Source organism: Microtus pennsylvanicus, chromosome 17, assembly GCF_037038515.1.
Source record: "Microtus pennsylvanicus isolate mMicPen1 chromosome 17, mMicPen1.hap1, whole genome shotgun sequence".
In the NCBI taxonomy this organism is placed as follows: domain Eukaryota; kingdom Metazoa; phylum Chordata; class Mammalia; order Rodentia; family Cricetidae; genus Microtus; species Microtus pennsylvanicus.
The window spans coordinates 41,328,635-41,344,089 of record NC_134595.1 but is presented as its reverse complement, the minus strand read 5'-3'; the positions used below and the strand labels follow the sequence as shown (position 1 = coordinate 41,344,089).

The 15,455-nt window shown below is 43.9% G+C and overlaps 1 protein-coding gene and 1 long non-coding RNA gene across 2 annotated transcripts in view; both read right to left on the bottom strand.

The window, feature by feature from the left end:
- The window catches only part of Acsl3 (acyl-CoA synthetase long chain family member 3), a 47,676-nt gene extending 43,624 nt beyond the window's left edge, over positions 1-4,052 (bottom strand). The window contains exon 1 of the mRNA XM_075952220.1: positions 3,897-4,052. The gene's annotated coding sequence lies outside the window, so the exon portion shown is untranslated. The remainder of the gene's footprint in view (positions 1-3,896) is intronic.
- Positions 4,053-5,001: 949 nt separating this feature from the next.
- Positions 5,002-5,319, bottom strand: LOC142837005 (uncharacterized). The gene is made up of 2 exons (XR_012908186.1): positions 5,225-5,319; positions 5,002-5,135 (listed from the first exon to the last, which is right to left on the bottom strand). It is a non-coding gene; the product is annotated as an uncharacterized LOC142837005 (long non-coding RNA).
- Between the last annotated feature and the right edge of the window lie 10,136 nt (positions 5,320-15,455).

Genomic DNA, 15,455 nt, shown 5'->3' with positions numbered 1-15,455 from the left:
ATGCACAAATGGAAAAATGTTAAGAATATTTTGAAAACTAGAAACAAAGAAAGTAAAACTAGGCTAATTAAAATTTTAAAATTACCAAAAAAAGAGCTTTAAAAGTATCTATGGAGTTTTATACGCCTGATTATGAATGCAAAAGTACCAATTCCTCTCATGCCCCGGCATGAGTAACAATCCACCAAATCAAATAGATCAAAATAAATAGATCAAAACCTCTATTAACAGGCTGAGCAGTGGTGGTGTGTTTCTTTAATCCCTGCACTTGGAAGGTAGAGACAGACAGATTTCCAGTCTCAGGGCCAGCCTGATCTACATAGTGAGCTCCAGAATAGCCAGGGTTATACAGAGAAACCCTGTCTCAAGGAAAAACAAAAAAATAAAAACAAAAACTCTTGTTAGTAGTGAGACATGATGGCACAAGCTTTTAATCCCAGCTCTCCAGAGGTAGAGGCAGTAGGATCTCTGTGAGTTGGAGCAAGACCAGCCTGGAAGACAGCCAGGACCACATAAAGAGACCCACTCTCAAAACAAATGAACAAAAAACCTCTGGGAAATACTTCCGATTGTCTCATTTCCTCACCTCTGGTTTGACCCATCCGACCACACTGACAGGGGTCACCAAGAACTCATAGGAGCACTCTCTAGTCCTGACTGCCTCCCCTGCAATGACTACCTCTGGCTCTCTTCTCACTGTCCTGAAATGGTTACTTCCAACTGTCAACTTGACTGGATTAATAAATACCTAGGAGATTAGTAAAGCATACCTCTGGTTAGGGGAGAGGGTCTGTGAAGGCATTTCTAGAGACAATTAGATCACAGAGTTTCAGCCATCGACACACTAACCCCTTGGAGGTGGTCTTTGGAGGAGTGTACCACTAGGGGGAATCTTTGGGGTCTTATCTTGCCCTAGGACCTTCCTATATTCCCCTTTCTCTACTCCCTGGCCACCTTGATATGAAATGCTCTCAACAAGCCCTCCCCCTAAAACAGAATGACGTCTTAGAAACTATAAACCAAGCGGGGGGGGGGGGGGGCACACCTTTAATCCCAGCACTCAGGAGGCAGAGGCAGGCAGATCTCTGTGGGTTAAAGGTCAGTCTGGTCTACAGAGTGAGTTCCAGGACAGTCAAGACTGTCCCACAGAGAAACCCTGTGTGTGTGTGTGTGTGTGTGTGTGTGTGTGTGAGAGAGAGAGAGAGAGAGAGAGAGAGAGAGAGAGAGAAGAGAGAGAGAGAGAGAAGAAACAATAAACAAACAATGAGCCAAAAGAAATCTTTCCTGCCTTCTCTGAGCAGATTGTTTTGCCACAATAACTAATACAGCACTCTTTTCTCTCTTGCAAACTACCTCTTATACTCAGTACTAACGCAGGCTTCTTTCTGCTCTACTGTGACCCTCTACGGTCAGCCCGACATGTTCATGGTTTCAGATTCTATCCCCTCTCCAACAGAAGGTCCCCAAATGGCTTAAGTCCACTCTCCTTCTGAACACTAAACCAGTACGCTAGAGAGAAGGCAACTCCAACCAGACACTGCTAAACCTAGGAACTGTTCTATCACATCCAAAACCTACTTCTTCCCAATAAGTTTCAACAGTACCTTCTCTCAGCTAATGGATTTATCACCATGCCATGAAACTTTATGTCTAAAATCTCCACTTTCTGGAAATCCCTGCTCATCATATTAACCTCTTTAAAGGCTCAATTAATCTAACAGATGACAGTTTTAAAAGCTTGACTAAAATATTTATAGAGTTAGCACTTTATACTTCCCAATTCATGCCTGGTTCTTCTTGCATCCTAGGAACCAGAATTTATTTGGCTGGTTGGTTTTTTGGGTTTTTTTTGAGACAGGGTCCCACTATGTGGTTCTGACTGTCCTGGAACTATGCAAACCATGATAGCCTCAAACTCAGAGATCCACCTGCCTATGCCTCCCAAATTCTGGGATAAAAGGTATGTTACTCAGTAGGATATAAACTACAAAGAACTTTTGAATGATTCTGCTTAACGAGAATTAGAAAAGCCTGTCACTTTGGGCCAACTTAGGGATTAGGGGGATTGTCTAAACCATACCTTCCAATCCAAAGCTCATATAATAGATTCTTGCTTCTGAACCATCCATCGGGAGAAAGCTAAAGCACTACAAGAATAGTTAAATTTTCAGCACCCTAAAGGCAGGTAGAATAAATGCTTGGAAACATTCCCTATCTCATTCAGAGATCTTGCAATGTGAGCTGGAATGACAATCTGGTGGGAAAGAGATACTGAAATAAAAAAATAATAGTTGCTAAAAAAAGTTCTTAAGCTACTGTTCTATGTGTAATTACAGCCTCAGAACACAAGACTGAAATCTAGGAAAATCTCCCGCTATCAGTTTCTTAAGAAAGAGAGCTCCCTAGATTTCCAACTAAATCGAAACGCTTATTATAATCTCCACCTCACCTTTATTATAAAATAGCTTGCAATCACCCATTTATCTACAAGATCATTGGCTTGGAGTCTAATTCCTGCCTAAGGGCACAGGGTCACATCAATTCTGTCCCTGTTGTATTTCCGCACATCTGACAAGGTGTCTAACACGGTAGAAATGAGAAGGCTCTCAGTGAGCAATTAAGTGAATCAGGACTGAGCCTGTGATGTTTCCCCCTAATGTCCTTCACTTTGCCCTTCTTCTTGCCTTGCCTTCTTCAAAGGAGGACATCTTGGAGTCACAGAATACTTGTGGCTTTAGTAAGTCACTCAGTCCAAATGTCCTACAAATTCAGTAACTGAGCTCCAAAGACACCTGATGACACTCTGCTGTGGCCAAAAACACGGTCATCAAGGCACTCTGTGACAAAAGACTTAGAGAACAACTTAAGAAAATACAATTGGCCTCCATCTCTGCATAGGACGATACCAGAACACAAAAGTCTGTGCGACTGACTCAGGACGTCCCATCACGTTCTCTTAGCCCAGCGGCACTCCTCAACCCCTCTCAGGACCAACGTGGACACACAAAACTGGCTACCACAGATAGGAAGAACACCGAAGCCCTGCAGAACCCCCAGACCCAAAGCCACGGTGCTAACTATTCATTCAGGCCGTCGGACAGGCCCTCTTGGGGTTCCAGTTTCTCCTCCTAGTCAAATCTGGGCTAAGTTAATGTGTCCACTCTAAAATGGGAATTTGCAGCCGTCCTGGGGAACTCAAAATGTAAACATAGCTGTCTGTGCATAAAGTACTCGAGGAGGCTCAAGAGATGTCAGCTCTAGCATTCTGATCGGTTATCACCACTTTCACAAAAGCCGGCCCCCCAACTCCAGTTTCTATGTAATTCCCAAGAACTGTCCTGCCCTTTCTATCGGAGGGACTCTTTGATCGGAGTACCTGTTCTAGAGCCAGAATGGGCTTGGAAGTTAGATCTTATTCACACCTTGACCCCGGGGGCTGCTGCTCTGTGCAGCGCGTGACTGACCCGTGCGAGACTAAAACACACCTAACAGGTTAAACCAGAGAGGTCCCCACGCCAGCCCCATCGTCCAGCACACGCAGTTTCTGCCCCACGCCCGCAGCAAGCCCCAGCCTGGCTTTCGGGGGAACCGCTGAGCGCGGATTCCTCCCACGGACACCGCGCGGTCGTGTGGAGCGGGACGACCCCACCCCCGCACCCGCAGCGAAGGCCGCGGTGCATCCTTCCTCCCGCGCTCCCGGCTCCACAGCGGCGGTTTCCACGACCCCGCGCGGACGCCCCACGCCTCACCCTCCACCAACCTCTTTTCCCCGACCGACCCCGAAGACGGCCGGGCGTCCCCTCGGGCACCGGCGGGCTGCGTGCACGCCGAGGGGAGGCCTCGCCGCCATCCCGCGACCCTCGGGTCTCCTCACAACGGGCGCTGCGCACACTCACCGTGGGCTCCGACCCACGCAGGCCTGGCTGTTCCCAGGAGCGGTTCCCGCCCAGCGCCACCTCCTCACGACCCGGACGGAGCCGCCGGGGCCGCCCTGCGAGAGAGAAAGAGAGACGACCGCCCGCCGCCCGCTCAGCCGCGCCGCCTCTCCGTCCCGGCCCGCGGCCGCCGCCACCACCGCAGCGACACTCCCCCGGCGCCGGCCGAGCCGCGTCTGTTGAGCCGCAGTCCGGGACGCGCAGCCCCAGCCGGCGCTCGTTGCCTATGCAAGGAGGCCGCCGCCCATTGGCCCGCGGGCGGTGGCGCGTGCGGGGCTGGGCCAATCAAGGGCCGGCCGGGAGGGGGGGGAGGAGCGCGGCGCCCGCGGCCGGGGCGGGGACGAGGTTACTATAGGTCATTCCGCAGAGCGGCCGCGGCCGGCCCGACCGGGCTGGGGCCGGCGTGGGGCGGGGATGGGAGCCTCCGGGAGGGGAGCGGGGGCGACGGGGAGTAGACGAGAGGCAACGACGAGGTGGGGGACCCTCAGAGGACCGCAAAACCCGCTTTCGCTGCCGCGATGCATAAATCTCAACGTAGGGCAAACAAAAAAAAAATAGCATGTTTATTGTTTTTTTTTTCATTCTTCTCTGGAATGGATTCGTTAATCCTAGTTGAAGCACGAATTTCTAGCCAATCTTGCAAGGGAAGAAAAAATGACTTTTGGGAATGCCTGTGGAGGGAAAAGCCTCGAAAGCTTGAAGCACGCCCAGTGTTACCTCTCTTGCAGGGGCTTCGTTTAACACAGCGTGTAACCCGTTTACCCCCCCTACCCCCCAATCTTCGAGTACCCCAGGTTTCGTGTTTGTTTTCAAAGGATGAAAGTTTACTCCAAATTATTGTTTAGGAACGGGAAATGTGTGTTTGTTTAGTTTGCCGTTGTCTTATCACTTTGGACACGGCACCAAGGAAAGGCATTTTTTTCTAATGCTGCCTCTCCCCCCCCCCCCCCCCCCCCCCACACACACACACACACACTCCAGTTCAAACAAAACACAGAGCAAAACACAAAGGACTAGAACAACCACTCCGGTGTAATATTAGAAGGAAGAGTGTTCATGCCCGGGGTTTTATTTTTGGTTTGTTTCCCCCTTAACCCAACGTTTTATTTCGTTGGTCTGTGAACTTTTCTTTAAGTAGGTGAAAGGTTGAATTGCTGAGGTAGCCTCAAGCAAAGGCAGAGGCTCGCTTCCCAGGACGAGCTAAAAAAAAAAAAAAAAGTCAGGAAGTCTGAAAGCCGCCAGAACTTGAACAAGGTGGAGCCACACACTAAGTAAGAGAGCTCACTCACCTTGGGCCCCTGGCCAGTCTAACTGCCTAGAAGGTAGTGTTTGACTCAAGCAACCTGTTCCTACCAGGAAAGCCACGTATCAGTCGCTCTTGATCTGTCCAACAAATGGAATGCAGAATTTCTGCTCTGTAGAGGAATGTCGTAGAGGACCTTAGAAGTCTTAATCCCGGAACCACAAGGAAACTCTAGGAAAACTAAGCAACTTCGAGACAGGAAAATGAATACTCAACCTTCCTCCCCCGTTAGTAAGCATAAAGCACATGGGTAGAATTCCAGGATGTCTTTTCTTCGTTCTCTCTATGTTAGACAAGATTTTATGGACATCTATTTACATTTAACAGAAAATACTCTTGAAATTCAAAGGCTAAATTCGAATACTAAGGCTAAACAGAAATTAGTCGCTTTTCTATTCACTAGGCTTCTTTGTATGGTTGTTTGTTACTTGCGGGAGAACAGGAGCCAAGACCTCCCTGTGTAGTTCAGACAGGCCTGGATTTTTCCTATGCAGACCAGGGTGGCCTAGAATTTATGGTGATCTAGATGATTCTAGGATTTTAGGTGGATCCACCATGGTAGGCTTTGTTTATGTCAGGTATCAGAGCTTGACACTGTGCCCAAAGCCTGAACCCTACCGGGCAAGCTTCCTGCCTCACCTAGGTTTATTTAGTTGTTGCTTTAAAAACAATGCTAGTTCCAGGACAGGCTCCAAAGCCACAGAGAAACCCTGTCTCAAAAAAAAAAAAAAAAATAGAGCGCCAGGCAGCAGTAGTGCATGCCTTTAATACCCAGGAGAGGGGGCAGACGTTTGTGAGTTCGAGGTCATCCTGGTCTACAGAGCAAGTTCCAGAAAACCAGGACAGTCAGGACTTTGTATATATAAATATGTGTGTGTGTGTGTATTCATGTAAATGTAGAGAGAGAAAATATGTATTGTGTGTATACATATATATGTAGAAAGAAAGAATATATATATTAACATAGACATAGATATATAGAAAGAAATCTAGCCTCAGAAAACTAAAACATAAAACCCCGCAGGGTGTGATGGCACACATCTTTAATCTCAGTACTAGAAGGCAGAGACAGGTAGATCTCTGAATTTGAGACCTGCTTGGTCTGCTTAGCAAGTTTCAGGTCAGCTAAAAGACCTTTCCTGAAATCCTATCTCAAAAAAATAAAAAATAGCCAGGTAGTGGTGATGCACACCTTTAATCCCAGCACTCGGGAGGCAGAGGCAGGTGAATCTCTCTGAGTTCAAGGCCAGCCTGGACTACAAGAACTGTTCCAGGACAACTAGGGCTATTACACAGAGAAACCCTGACTCAAAGAACCTAAATAAATAAATAATACAAACAAAGGCTGGGAAGGCAGCTCTTGGAGTAAAGGTGCTTATTGCCAGGCTTGGTGACCTGCATTTGATCCCTGGACACGTACTGTGGAAGACGAGAACTGACTCTCAAAAGTGTTCTTTGACCTCCCCTGGAGCATCCTGGGATGCATATGCACACATACAAAATAAAAACCCATGACAAAGAAAAGAGGAGGACAGAGTCACAACTGGGTGTAGCGACTCACGTGTGCAATCTCAGCCCTAGAGATGCTGAGGCAGGCAGGAGGGCTGTCGTGACAGTGAAACCAGCCTGGGCTGAAGTGAATTGCGGGCCAGCTTATACTCCAGAGTGAAGCATTGCCTCAGAATAACAGACAAAAAAAAAAAAGCAGGTTTGCTTTTCTATTAGAAAGGTTTTCAGTATGTGTTCATGCAGAGCTTTGCGGGGTATCGAGTGTTGATTACATTTCTCTTCTTTTTATAAAACTTCAAGTTAGAAACCACTCTGAATGGTCCACCAAATGAGGTCATGAATAGGAAGGAGCAAGGCAGTCCCTTCTGCATTGTCGATAATTGGCATCAACGTGGACTGGTCTGTTTCCTGAGAAAAGTCACAGAAAGATGGTCTGTGACCGTCTCACAAGAACTTCATCTTCCATTCTGATACAACAGCAGGACGAGCTGATATTTGGTTTTTTCAACAGGAATGTTTTGGTTGTCTCTCTCCCAGCGGATAGGTGGGGAGAATACAGCACATGACACTGTTCCGATTCAGCAGGCTTATTCCAAGGAGCAGAACAATCAACAAATGCAACTTTGAAATGTCCATTACAGCCCGGCATGATGGCATGAGCCTGTAATCCCACAGGTAGGAGGCAGAGGCAGGTGGATGTCTTTCAGTTTGCGAACAACCGGGCCGATGGGTAGAGAGACCCTATCTCAAAAGAATAAAAATAAAAAAAGTAAACCAGTTATTGTCTCACATAAATGACCTCAAAAGGCAGGGCAGGTAGAGGCAAACAATTCCAGAACGTCAGAGGCAGACGCAGGAGGATCTGCTGCAAGTTCAAGCCAGCTTGTTCCACAAACAAGACCACCCTGGGTGATTTTCACTGTCAGGTTGACCAACCTAGAGGAGAATCTCACAACCCAGCATCACCTGAGAGGAGAATCTCAACTGAGAAAGTGCCTCCATCTGCGGACATGGCTGAAGGGGATTATTTTGGTTGTGGGCAGAGTTTTGGTTGTTAACTGATGTAGTAGCAGGGCTCAACCCACTGTGGGCAGCACCAACCCCTAGGCAGGCGATCCTGACCTGTATAAGAAAGCTAGGTGACCATGGGCCAGCACACGAGGCAGCTGGCCAACAGCATCCTCCATGAGTCCCGCTGTACTTCTCGGCTGTGCCGTGGATTCCTTGGTTGGAGGTAATGCTGTGTACACTAGCACCTTTAGTCCTAACGCTTGGGAGGCAGAGGTAGGCAGTTCTCTGTGAGTTCGAGGCCAACGTGGTCAACAGAGTGAGTTCCAGGACACCAGGACAGCCAGAACTACACAGAGAAACCCTATCTGGAAAAAAAAAAAAAAGAAGAAGGAGACAAGCAAAAGGATAAGTAAAAAAGGGCTGAGGCGGTGAGTGTAGAGTATTTGCCGTCCTTGTTTACACAAAATTTTAGGTCCAGTCCCCAGCACAGTATCACACCTGTAATCCCAGCATTTGGGAGATGCAGGGAAAAAAAGATCAAAACCAAGGATTCAAGTGAGTTTGCGACCAACCTGGGATACAGGAAGCCTTGTCACAAAATATATGAAAACAGTCAAGAAGATAATAAATATCCAAACAACCACCTTAAGGCTGTCATGTGAGACCTGCCACAAAACAAGACCATTAAAGATAACGACAGTGGTCACTGAAATGTGAATAAGATAACTGGGGAGAGGGCTGAGAACAATTTAGATGGACAGGTCAGGAAAGACAAGTCTCAGAGGTAATGTTAATGCCTAATGAGAACCTGACTGGTATTAATGGCAGGGAAAAAAAAAATATGTCCCTGCACTTTAGAGAACCTTGCCAAAGCTAGGATCTAGTTCTTCTCACTTATATCCCACAACTCAGGAAGGCAAGACCTACTAATCTCTGTGAGTTCGAGCCCAGTCTACATAGTGAGTTCAAGGCCAGCCACAGGTGCAAGAGTAAGACCCTGATTCAAGAAAACAAAACAACATAGTTATGTGAGATTTGAGCATTTAAGGCAATGAACTTGAACCTTGAACATGCCAAGAGAAACCTTTATACAAAAAAAAAATTCTCCAATGCTGTTGTTCATGTTGTTGATTTATGGTTAGGCCTCTTTAGGCTAAAGGGAAGAGAAACGCAAATTGCACTCGCTACAACAAATGGAATGTATTAGCTTATAAAATTAAAGGCCCCAGGAGTATATCCACCCTCAGAGTCACATCTTGATAAAGATATCAAAAACCAGGTGTGGGGCTGGAGAAGTGACTCAGAGGTTAAGACCATTGCCTGCTCTTCCAAAGGTCCTGAGTTCAATTCCCAGCAACCACATGGTGGCTCACAACCATCTGTAATGGGGTCTGGTATCCTCTTCTGGCCTGCAGGCATACACACAGACAGAATATTGTATACATAATAAATAAATAAATATGTTAAAAAAAAAAGAATGTTTGCTTAAGCTACTTCTGGCTCCTTCACAACTCGAGCTTCCTCACACACAAACAGGAAGGTGGAAAAAGGATTTAAATTGAAATTCACTGCAGCTTAAGAAGGTAGCTGTTGCTATGGTGAAATAGAAGCTCAGCTTACTAAACAAACATTTAGCCAGGGCCTGTGCTGGTCCCTGAATGGGCTGTATTCTGTCATCCCATCTCTGCACGCAGAGATCATATTTCAAGGGTTTCTTTCTTCCTTCTCTAGGACACGCAAGATAAGGTTTCTAATCTAATACTACAGGGAAGATGAAAGTGGGAAGCAGGCAGTTCTTTTCATAAAATCCAGCTCTCTTTCTGTCCTGGTTGACTCAGGGGAAGTTAGAAAATTTCCATCAATTATTTTCAAAAATCAAAAGGTTAAGATGAGAAAATGGAACGCATTTATTAAATCAATGTCACATGAATGCCATTTTTGTGTGTGAATGTGTGTGGCTTCTTGAGACAGGGCTTCTCTGTAGCTTTGGAGCCTGTCCTGGAACTCACTTTGTAGATGAGGTTGGCCTCAAATTCCCAGAGATCTGCCTATCTCTGCCTCCCAAGTGCTGGGATTAAAGACATGTGCCACCACTGCCCAGATACATAAATGGCATTTTTTTTTTAATTAGCCATCTTCGTGAAGCATTTTCCTGGTTTAGAGGAAACATTGAACCTTTGCTGGGTTACTATTTTTCTTGCCTGGGAAGGGTCTCCTGTAGGTTCAGATGGGAAGGTAACCTTAAACTTCTGATCCTCCTGCCTCTCCCCAAAAGAGTTGAAATTACAGGTATTCTCCTCTTCACCCAGTTTTCTATGATTCTGGGAACCCAGCTGAGGGCTCTGCGCAGATCGGGCAAACACTCTATGAACTAAGCGATATCCCCAGCTTACTACTGAGCAGCATCTTGAGATCCTACACGTAGTGGGTGGTAGAACCTGGACACGACTCCAGGCCTTTTGATTGCCTGAAGCAGGTCCCTGTTTTCTGAGTTCTGTGTGTCCAGAGGACAGGTTGGTATTGTCTGCCATCCTAGCGCCTCACTTGCCGCATCCAAACCCACGTGCTCAAAATCTTCAGAATGGATCCAACTATCCTTAAGTCTCGGTGTCAAGTATCATACTAATAAGTAATTGGATTGAGCTGGAATTAAGTGAAAAATCCAAAAACGAATAGAAAGTTGTGAGAATGCACTTCCTGTTTTCCCCTTCCCCGAAAAATTGACGAGAGAGAGAGAGAGAGAGAGAGAGAGAGAGAGAGAGAGGAGGAAAGATGAACGGAAGAAAAGTGAGCAGAATGAGGAAGAAGAAATTTCTGGCAGGTAAAAAGACCTCAAAACAAGCATCATTCTTCAATGACTGCGCATCTCAAATTACAAATGAGAGGGTCCAACAAGATGGATCAGCAGGTTCTTGCTACTCAATGGTGCAAACCTAGTGACTGGAATTTGATACCCAGAACCCACAGACCAGAGGACAGAGAGAATCAAATTATGAATGAGAAATGGAAAATAAATATAGTTAAATTATTTGAGCAGAAAGTCCACTGTGATAAAAATGTTAAATTTAAAATTAGCATCTCATTATTACCACTTACAAAATATCGGACTTGGGGTCTGAAAAATATGGCTAACAAAATTGGAAGCTCAGAGAGGTTTGCATTTGACAATGCTTCAGGGTGCTACACCCATGCAGATTTAACTCCACCCAGGACCTTGTGGACAAAACTTTCCTGGCCCTTCTCCACCCTTCAAAACTTGCCCATCCTGTATCTTGTAACCTACAGGCAGATCTTCTGCACTGTAGAACGCTGTCTTCATTCGGTTGTTTTGAGACAAGGTCTTACTACATGGTTCAGTCAGCCTTCAGACAGCTGTGATTACAGGTGTGTACCGCCATACTTGACTCTTAACCTCTTAGTCATATAATACCAATGTGGGAAAGTCATTAAAATAGATTGCTGTGATGTCTGTAAACAGGCACGGCAAATGAACCAGACCAATGCACTATCTAATGAGGAGAAGCAAGAACGGTAAAGTGAGACCCGGAAATGAGGCTGGGTTTTCACCTTTTGTTCCGTGCAAATCTGTATTTTTAAATCTGTTGTTACATCAAGCACATGTTCGTATTGCTTATGTAATTTTTAAATGAACAAGGAAAGTGAAGGAAATATGTTTGCTCCCCAGGAAAGAATTTTAGAGAGGGTTTTCAAATATCCAAAAAGGATATAAGAGTCAGGTCAGACTGGCCTTTAAGGCATCAAGTTTGAGCCCAGCCAGAGCTGACAGTCATGTGCTGCCATGCTGGGTGGCTGGGACTTTTCTTTCAGTGTGGATGTGGCAAACCCTACACAGTCTCAGTCACTGGTCCTCAAAGAGTGTACATATATTGATATTTAATGACTTCTAGGGTGCTGATTGAATACAGGATGGCCCTCGGGAAGGAAAAGTTGAAAGGAAGGGGTGTGGGTGTGTGTTTTGTAGAATATCCCTTTACACAGTGTGAAGAGATAGCACTAGGATTGGTTTAATGAAAAGCTAAATGGCCAATAGCTACCCAGGATTTTCAGGCCAGAGAAACAGCTGGAAAGAGAAAGGTGAAGTTGCTAACCAGACAGAGAGGAAACAGCGTGGACAGTACAGAGTAAGGAAACTGAGCCACATTAAAAAAAAAAAGTAGATTAAAAGATATGGGTTAAAGTTATATGAACTAGTTAGGAACAAGCCTAAGATATTAGTCTAGCTTTCATAATCAATAGTAAGTCTCCATCTCATAATTTGTGAGCTGGCAGCCCAAAGAAAAGTCTGCCTACAGAAATGGTGCCCACATGGGGCACATTTTTCCACATAGACCTGAAAAGGCTTTAAAAATGGTTCGAAACACTCAAAAACGAAGCCAAAAGTGGCTTCCTAGTTCTGCAGTCTCTTATTCGGACCACAATACAGAGACACATCCCCACCTGCTGCTTATGGTCTTGAAGCACACCATGAGGTAAGCTGCCCAGCAGTTTAAGATTTGGCTGCACAGACAGAAAAGGTTACAGATATGCAGTAAAACAGGTTCAGGTAGAAAAAAAAAAGCCTCTAAATAGCTTACAGTGTATTTTAAAATGTGTGCAGGCTTAAGAAAGAAAAGAAAAAGTATAGATAGTTATAGAAAAAATAGTTTAAAAATAGTAGTCTTTAAAGAAATAGTAAAGTAATATAAAGGGAAAAAGCCATGTAAAGTTGGAAAATACACAGGAAGTCTGGATCCTGTTTGTTGCTGTGTTGGCGTTGAACTTTTTGATTGTTGCTGAACAAGCAGTAACTGCTGAGTGACACTGGATTATGGAAACTGCTAAATTAAACCAACCTATGTATTTTCAAATGTCTTAACTTCAAAACTAAAGTAAAAAATATGTTGCATTGGATGAGAGGCTATGCTTTTGTTTCCACAGAAAACAGAAGGCTGTGGATTCCTTCAAGGTTAGAGAGGATCAGGTTTGGTCAGGGAAGAACCCATGAAAATTCTTGCTACAGACATAAAGAAATAAACCTGAAAAACTATAGGACAGGGGATGTGTAAGCTGATCCCTTGAGATGGGAACAGCTTTGAGATGAGAAGACACTTAAGTCTTGCTGGCTACAGAGTCCTCATGACTTACTCATGTCACCCTTTCATATGGCATGGGTAAAGATTTCCATTACAGTTTGATTATACAGTCCAAACAGACTTACAAAGTTGACAGATGCCTTTTACCTGCTCAAACATAAAAAGAAAAAAATCATCTTTAACTGACTTGGGTGCAACACACATCCCACAGTTGTGTTAGTGCAGATGTGTATGCTACCTTTGAAAGGCTATGTATTTTCAGAGCAAGGGGACCAGACACCAAGGGAAACAGGTGGCCTAGCTGATCCATCCATTTGGACTGTCTCTGTTGCAGTTTCCTCAAGAATTCTATATTCATTTTTTCGTTTTTTTTTCTTTTTTTTTTTTTTTTTTTTTTTTTTTTTTTTTTTGGTTTTTCAAGACAGGGTTTCTCTGTGGTTTTGTAGCCTGTCCTGGAACTAGCTCTTGTAGACCAGGCTGGTCTCGAACTCACAGAGATCTGCCTGCCTCTGCCTCCCGAGTGCTGGGATTAAAGGCCTGCGCCACCACCGCCCGGCAAGAATTCTATATTCAAAACAACTTTAAAGCTACTGATTGAGATGGTCCAGCCTCACAGATTATTCAAGACAAGACTTGATCATTATCCTAATTTTCTCAGAGTCTCCCAAAGATGCCAATGGCCTCAGACAACAGAACACAATGCCCACATTTCCAAGAGATGGAATGCGTGGTTTTTGGTCATTCAGTGGGTTATGGATGTTTGCCATTATGTAGGGGTGTTGGTTACAAATTGTTATTGGTCATGGTCAGGAAAAAATCGAACAAAGGAGATTAGATTCAGGGATCTCTTTCATTTATTTATTTATTTATTTATTTATTTATTTATTTATTTATTATGTATACAACATTCTGCCTGCATGTATGCCCACATGGCAGAAGAGGGAACCAGAGCTCATTACAGATGGTTGTGAGCCACCATACGGTTGCTGGGAATTGAACTCAGGACCTCTGGAAGAGCAATCTGTGCTCTTAACTACTGAGCCATCTCTCCAGCCCTAGGGATCTCTTTCTAAAGAGAAAAAGGTAGTCTATAATATAAAAATAGTGGATAAAAGGGTGGATTGTTAAGTCTACTTTTGAACAATCATTAGCTTCATATTTTTTACATTGGTATGGATTTTTGTATATTGATATAAATTTAATGTTATTTTTGTTAGAACATATTGTACATATGTTTCTACTATTGTTTAAAATATTGATTGTACCTATGTAACTCATTTAACAATGTAATATAAATTCCTAGTCTTTGAAAGTTATTGTTACAAACTATTTATAATAATAAAGAAATCCAGTTTAGTAGTTAATCACCTATAGCAAATCAAATTTATCGAACTTGAGGTCATGTTAGGTATGTTGGTTCTTTCTTTCTTTTTTTTTTTTTGCTTTTCGAGACAGGGTTTCTCTGTAGCTTTGGAGCCTGTTCTGGAACACAAAGATCCACCTGCCTCTGCCTCCCAAGTACTAGGATTAAAGGTGTACGCCACCACTGCCCAGCTTGTTGGTATGTTTTCAAGGTCAAACAAAGATATATTTTAGGTAGATAGATGGTCTTCAAGCACTTCAAAGACCTACAGAATATGTCAATTGAAGCATTTTGTTAACGTAGGGCTTTTAATGACAATGAGACATGTCTGTTCCTGGCAGCACCAATTTACTAAAGAGAAGATGATAGACATCAAAGAAGCTCTATATGGAGTTTGCATTCAATGTGGCAAAACTAGCCATTTGGGCAAAAACTGTTCATGCTTTGACTGCTGACAGTATAATGTATAAACTGGACAAGCATGACACAAAGGAAAAGGTCTGTTGAACTTTGCCAAGATAAGGTGGACAGTCCTTCAAAATTCCTGCTTCTGTCAGATATTCTAGGCCCTTTGTGCCAAAAACAGATACCCCAATGCTACAGAGGAACCTGGGTGACTATGCAGACAGCCATCTGTTTCTGTCATTTCCATAGTTTTGGAAGTTAATTTCTCTGTACTTTCTATTTACTCAGGTAATATTATATCCTTCTCAGGTCTCTGATAGTGTTGAAGACTAGATAATTACATAGTTTTCCTTGTTACCAAATTCAGAAAAGAAACTCACAAAAGAAGTGTAAAATGTATAAAGTTGAGAGACATAAAAGTTTAAATTATTTATCTAAGAAAATGTTTTCAGGTCTAAAAAGTCTTGGGTTGGTAGTAGAAGTTAGGATAGAAAATAAATTAGGCACAAAGAATTTGCCAAATGTTAATGGACTCAACATTGTAAATGTAATTCTTACCTGGTAATTGTTATTATTTATAATTTTATGTTAGAGTTAAAACCTTTCCTTTTAATTTAGACAAAAAGGGGGAAATGTTGTGGAATATTCCTTTACATTGTATGAAGATATGTCACTGGAATTGGTTTAATAAAAAGTTAAATGGCCAATAGCTACACAGAATTTTCATGGCAGAGAGAATACTGGGAAGAAGAAGGTGGAGTCACCAGCCAGATGGAGAGGAAGTTATGTGGGGGATACAGAGTAAAGGTAATCCAGCCACATAAAAAAATAGAGAT